Here is a 7091-nt window from a genome sequence, read left to right as displayed (position 1 = left end):
AATAGGCTGTTCTGACCACCTTAAATAACGTGGAATCGCTGGCTCGACGGCATTGACAGCCCTCTTATGAAGCTTCTGGTCCCTCTTGCATAAACTAGTGGTAAATACATGGTATTGCTCACTATTCAACTGTTTCGGGTTGCTCTGATATCCGGACTGTTGTTGCTAATTACCTTGGCCGGGTTGTGGATTATAACCTCCCTGGTTTCCCGTATGGCCCTGACCGTGAAAACCGCCTCCACCTGAACCGGCGCCCGTGCCATGAAAGCCGCCTCCGCCGGAACCGCCACCAGGCCCGTGACTTCCATCAAATGTGTTTGAATTTTTAAATGCCTTCATGATTGTACAATCCTTCCACAGATGGGTGGTTGGCTTCTCCCGGGTGACGTGTATTGGGCAAGGTTCATTCAATAGTTGCTCGAGGGTGGGACCTGACCCGCCTGACCGAGGGGGTTGCCTACCCTTGCACCGTTGATTGTTTCCCTGTGCATTGGTGTTAGCCACAAATTCGTCAGCCTTACGTTTATTACATCCTTGATTTGCCGGGTTATGCTGGTGACCCTTGCCGTTGCCGTTCTTCTTTCCCTTCCCTATTTTTTCTTCATCAGACAAGGGATCCTTAGTAATGTCAGAATCAACATACTTGACCAGGGCCGCCATCAACTGGCCCATGTCATTGCAGTCATGCTTGAGCCACCCCAGTTTCTTCTTCAGAGGTTCAAAATGGTAATTTTTCTCCAACATTAAGACTGCCGAGTCGGCATCCATCTTATCAGGTGAATGTATTATCTCCTTGACCCGACGCACCCAATGGGTTGTGGACTCACCTTCCTCTTTCTTACAATTAGTCAGGTCCACGATTGACATAGGTTGTTTGCATGTGTCCATGAAATTCTGAATGAACCGGGCCTTTAACTCTGCCCATGAGCCGATGGAATTGGGTGGCAACCCTTTCAACCAAGTGCGAGCCGTTCCATCCGACATCATAGTGAAATACTTAGCCATTGCTGCATTGTTGACCTCCAATAGCTCCATTGCCATCTCATAAGTTTCAATCCATGCCCTAGGCTGCAAGTCGGCCGTGTAATTAGGCACCTTGCGAGGCCCATTGAAGTCTCTTGGCAAGCGCTCGTTGCGGATAGCCCGCACCAGGCAAGGGACACCTCCTGTTCTTGTGGCTACTCCTGCCTCAACAAAAGTTGCTGGGTAAGCCAGAAAAGCCTGATGAGCTGCCTTCTCAACTGCCAATTGAACTGCCCGTTCAGCCTCTTGGCGGATCCTCTCCTGATCCGCCAAGTTAAGGGCTACACCCTATGTTGGCTCGTGCCTGCGCGGTTGGTTACGGCGTTGAGCATTGCTCGACATTTCGGCTGAGTCCATATGCCTGCTATAGCTTGTGCTCTGGCTTAGGCGACGGGTTGAGTGGATTCTGTCTTGACTATAAGAGTACGCATCCTGCTGTGCTAGAGCCGTCTGAAGAAATTCTCGCACCCTTCGTGTTTCGATTGCTGTCGGAGAGTCGCCTTCCATCAGGAGAGCCGCCAAACGAGACGACGCGGCAATGAGATTCTCCAAAGGAATGGAAAAGTGACCCGGTGGTATTGGTGTATAATGAGGCGGAGCGGTATTCATATGAGGTGGCTCCATGGCCGGCGGCTGAACCGGCGCTCTGGGTGTCGTGATCCGATTTGCCTCCGACGGGTTACTTGGTCCGGCCCCGGGTGTGCGGAAAAGGTTCCTAGGAACGAACGTTAGAGGTATGCGTGACTGAGTTTTCTGGTGCCTTCTCCTCATGATCTCGTTTGACGCGTTCAGATCCACCGAGAGCCGGAAAGTCTCCGCTTGAAGCTGCTAGGCATGAGCGTCCAAAGCCGCCCTCTCTACAGCCATCCTGACCTCTTCTGATGCTAAATTTTCCTTGGCATGTGCCATCTCTTCGCGTACCCGTACCACCTCCGCGTCATGCTGAGCTTTATCCGCCGGCTCTACCACAACAGTCAACAGAGCCGCCAGCTTATCCGTGAGGTCCATTAGCATCTGAGCCGGGGGGCGCACGGGGTCTCCTGACCCGGCCGCTGCCGACCTGGTGGTTGTTGCTGCTGTAGCCATGGAGTTCTGCCCGGGCTGAGTTCTGGCCATGAAGACTCCGGATCGATTGAGCGGCTCAAAGGGGTCCGGAATACCGCTGCCATCGGAACAGCCCCCAAGCATGCCATCCTTCAGCTGGTACAAGGAATCAGTCTCGCCTATTGATGACATAGCATCAGAACAGATGGTCGTCTCACCGCCATCTACTGATCCTTCCGAGTATTCACCTCTATGGATGCAACCCACAAAGGCACGCTTTACGGCGGGTTGGGCTCGGGCGGGTCGGGCCCGGGCGGGTCTTGCGCGTCGAGCCGTCTCGGCAAGGTTGGTGTGGACGTCCGGCTCTGGGCCTGGTTCGCTGACCGGCCGATGAAGACATGAATTCCGCCGAAGGGGGCCCGGTACCCGTACACAATTGAGCCGGCCTCGGGGCCCCAGCCTTCATCGTTGATGTAGAGCTTTCCGCGACGACTCTTGGTCATCCGGGCCATGGCATATCCCTTGAGCCCTTCGAAGTTGCCCTTCAAGAACTCAAATCCACCGTGCGCTGGCCCCACAGTGGGAGCCAACTGTCGTGGAATTGTCACGGCAAATGTCCTAGCAAAAGGACTTAGTCGTAGGGCCATCGCAACTAGGAAGCTTAAAGGGGTTATTCGGGACAAAGGACACAGGAGGTTTTATACTAGTTCGGCCCCTTACGATGAAGGTAAAGCCTACGTCTAGTTGTGTTGGAATTGTTGGGGTTTCGACGAGCAGGGAGCGTATACGCTTTGCCTAGCTTCGAGTTGTTGTTTCTTGACCTAAGCCGCCGCTGGGTCATCCCCTTATATACATGGGTTGATGCCTGACAGCCTACAGAGTCCATGTCGGCTTATAAAACGTGTCCGGCTCGGTGAATTCTTTTACATGCCTTTCTTTACAAGTCTTACCTTATAATGGCAGTTTACAACATTGGGCCTTAAGGCGCCTCTGGGCTTAGGCCTACTATAAGTATTAATAAACTATCGCCTTGAATGTTACTGGGCTTATTTTGTAACCTGCCATTGGGGTTGACCCAGCCCTTCCTGGGCGGGTCATACCTGGTAGCTATATCCCCAACACAACTTGAACAGGATTTTGACACAGTAAAATTTGACTTTAGTCCAGATTAGTAATCGAATCTTATTTATTTCGCAGTTTGAGTTTCGTTGCTCCGTTTGATTTGATTCTTTTTGCAAACCGGAGTTCTTCAGTTGAACTTTCTAGTTAGATATTCTTATTTGAGTTTTACCCGTGCATCGTTGCTTGATTGATTATGTATGCTATTGTTTATTTGCGATAGAACACCCAGAGTGCGAAGCGTGCTACTATGAGTCACTAGGTTTTGCGGGGTCGTCAGCAAGGCAAGTAACACATTGATCATACTCTTTCATACCCAATTTTATGCATTAGTTACAATTCTCAAACACTGCATGATTAGGATGTGATTAACATGTGGGTATTGGGAAGTAGTTGATGAGGTAGAACCTATTAACTGTTTCATTATCAAAGCCTTGGGAGTTACTTCTACGTTATGCTTATAACGCTATGCTATGCTAGTAGACGTGGATTGCGTTTGAGTGTATCCATGACAGATGTGAGTTTGTTAATTAATGGTTCAATTCTAAGGTGGCAACTTTAATACACATCTGGTTGGATTGTTGCTTTTTGGCACCTGGGGTTATACTAGTGTTGTCCTAGGAGACCCCGTGGTTATACCGTGTGATCCTCCTATGGTCCGCCACCCAGGCTCAAAGGGATCATAAGATTATTCATGCTAGAAACTTCCGTGTGCAACGACAAGCTATTATGGGATCTAGCATAGTGGAGTAAGTTGCATGAACTCTTCCAGTGGTAGGCTAGCAGATGTAGGGGATGTAGGTTGGTACGGTCTACCTGGGGTTAGAGTTAATGCTTCTGAAAAACTATGTCTTGGTCATCCGTTTCTCAAACATCATGTAGTGCAAGAAATCCAACGAGGGAGATCGAGTCTTATGGGGAAAAGTGCACAAACCTCTGTAGACTGTACAAACTAATCATGGTTAGCTATGTTCCTGGTTATGGACAACTTGAGTATCTGGTTCTTGGATTATCATATGGATCTCATCACTCTAAATTAATATGTTGGGTTGATTATTACTTTTAATTGGGATTGAGATGGGGGTACCATTCTCAATGTTTCAACTACCATGATAGTTGAATAAAATATATTCCTTTGTTGTAGGAAAAAATTGGCTTTTTGCAAAAACATTATAACCATAGAGCCTCCACCAGCCGAATATGCATGTAGTGATAGCATTTAGCTATTCACTGCTCTAATGTGTTATATTGCCAGCATATTCCATGTGCTGACCTGTTTTCGGGCTGCAACATATCATGTTGCAGACTTTTCAGACGAGGAGTAAGAGGCCGTAGGTCGTTTGTCATGCACTCAGCTTTGCCGTTGGAGTTGATGGACTCACTTTATCTTCCAAGACTTCCGTTGTTGTCGTTTTTAGATGGCCTTAAGCCATATTTATTGTAGTAAGTTCTCTTTTGAGACATTCGATGTAATAAGTGTGTGATTGCTACTCTGTTATAAATCCTTCGAGTACTGTGTGTGTCAGCATTACCGATCCAGGGATGACACTGAACACAGAGACTTGACCGTCTGAGGTCGGGTCGCTACAATGAGTAACAGGAGCAACATCATTTGGGAGGGATACCTTTTTACCTTTGCTTCTCCGTCTTTTCTTTTTCTTCTTCACATTAAGTATGGGTTTAATCCTATTTTTGGAGCTCCTTATTAATGAGATTGGTTGAATAGAAGGCTCCTCCTCGTTACCTGATTCATGATAAAAAAGAATAGGAGGATATTGGGAAATCTCTTCCCTTTCATTAGTATTCTCTTCATCTTCTATTTGTTTTCTTGTCTTTATGTAATTGGCAATATAACGATTTTCAATGAAATTCACCACACAATACATATAAATTTCCTCTAGATCAAAATCAAGAAATTTATCAAGGAAAAATTCTGGAATATCCTAAGTTATACGTTTCATTTCTTCATAACCCACAAGAAAACTAAGTTCATTATGATGCGCAAGTGATATCAAGTCATCACAATTTTTGGACAAGATATGATCATGAAACAATTTGCATTGGAGATTTAAATGATCACTTTCATTGCAAAGTTCACAAGGATGGCAAAGAAATTTTAAATTTTCAGCACAAGCATCTATTCTCTCTTGCAACCATTTAGTTTCTAAACAGTTATGCCTCTTGCAAAATCTATCTTCCCTATTTGTTGTGTTCTTGCAAGCTCTATGCACTCCACAAAAATTTACTTGCTTATAAGAGATATTTTCATCATGACTAGTGCAATCATCATTAGTAATACGGATATTCAAAGAGTTCATACTAACAACATTGCAATCATGCTCATCATTCAAAGATTGTATGCCAAACATTTTATTGCATTCTTGTTCTAATATTTTGGCACAATTATCGGAATCCTTATTTTCATGAAAGATATTAAAAAGATGAAGCATATGAGGCACGCTCAATTCCATTTTTTAGTTTTCTTTTATAAACTAAACTGGTGATAAAAAATAAAATAAAAGATTCAATTGCAAGATCTAAAGATATACCTTCAAGAACTAACCTCCCCGGCAACGACGCCAGAAAAGAGCTTGATGTCTACTACACAACCTTCTTCTTGTCGACGTTGTTGGGCCTCCAAGTGCAGAGGTTTGTAGGACAGTAACAAATTTCTCTCAAGTGGATGACCTAAGGTTTATTAATCCGTGGGAGGCGTTGGATGAAGATGGTCTCTCTCAAACAACCCTGCAACCAAATAACAAAGAGTCTCTTGTCTCCCCAACACACCCAATACAATGGTAAATTGTATAGGTGCACTAGTTCGGCGAAGAGATGGTGATACAAGTGCAATATGGATGGTAGATATAGGTTTTTGTAATCTAAAAGTATAAAAACAACAAGGTAACTAATGATAAAAGTGAGCGAAAATTGTATTGCAATGCGTTGAAACAAGGCCTAGGGTTCATACTTTCACTAGTGCAAGTTCTCTCAACAAGGATAACATAATTAGGTCATATAAAAATCCCTCAACATGCAACAAAGAGTCACTATAGCAGAGAACAAATGAAGAGATTATTGTAGGGTACGAAACCACCTCAAAGTTATTCTTTCCGATCAATCCATTGGGCTATTCCTATAAGTGTCACGAATAGCCCTAGAGTTCGTAGTAAAATAACACCTTAAGACACAAATCAACCAAAACCCTAATGTCACCTAGATACTCCAATGTCACCTCAAGTATCCATGGGTATTATTATACGATATGCATCACACAATCTCAGATTCATCTATTCAACCAACACAAAGAACTTCAAAGAGTGCCCCAAGTTTCTACCGGAGTGTCAAGACGAAAATGTGTGCCAACCCCTATGCTTAGATTCCCAAGGTCACGGAACCCGCAAGTTGATCACCAAAACATACATCAAGTGAATCAATAGAATAGCCCATTGTCACCACGGGTATCCCACGCAAGACATACATCAAGTGTTCTCGAAACCTTAAAGACTCAATCCGATAAGATAACTTCAAAGGGAAAACTCAGTCCATTACAAGAGATAGCAGGGGAGAAACATCATAAGATCCAACTATAATAGCAAAGCTCGCGATACATCAAGATCATGGCAAATCAAGAACACGAAAGAGAGAGAGAGAGAGAGAGAGAGAGAGAGATCAAACACATAGCTACTGGTACATACCCTCAGCTCCGAGGCTGAACTATTCCCTCCTCGTAATGGAGAGCACTGGGATGATGAAGATGGCCACCGGTGATGGATCCCCCCTCCGGCAGGGTGCCGAAACAGGGTTTTGATTTGTTTTTGATGGCTACAGAGGCTTGAGGAGGCGGAACTCCGGATCTAGGTTTCTTTTCGGGGGTTTGTGTATTTATAGGAATTTTGGGCGTCGGT

The sequence above is a fragment of the Triticum dicoccoides genome, chromosome 6A, assembly GCF_002162155.2.
Source record: "Triticum dicoccoides isolate Atlit2015 ecotype Zavitan chromosome 6A, WEW_v2.0, whole genome shotgun sequence".
Taxonomy (NCBI): domain Eukaryota; kingdom Viridiplantae; phylum Streptophyta; class Magnoliopsida; order Poales; family Poaceae; genus Triticum; species Triticum dicoccoides.
The sequence above is the reverse complement of the archived record's forward strand: the minus strand, read 5'-3'. Positions refer to the sequence as shown.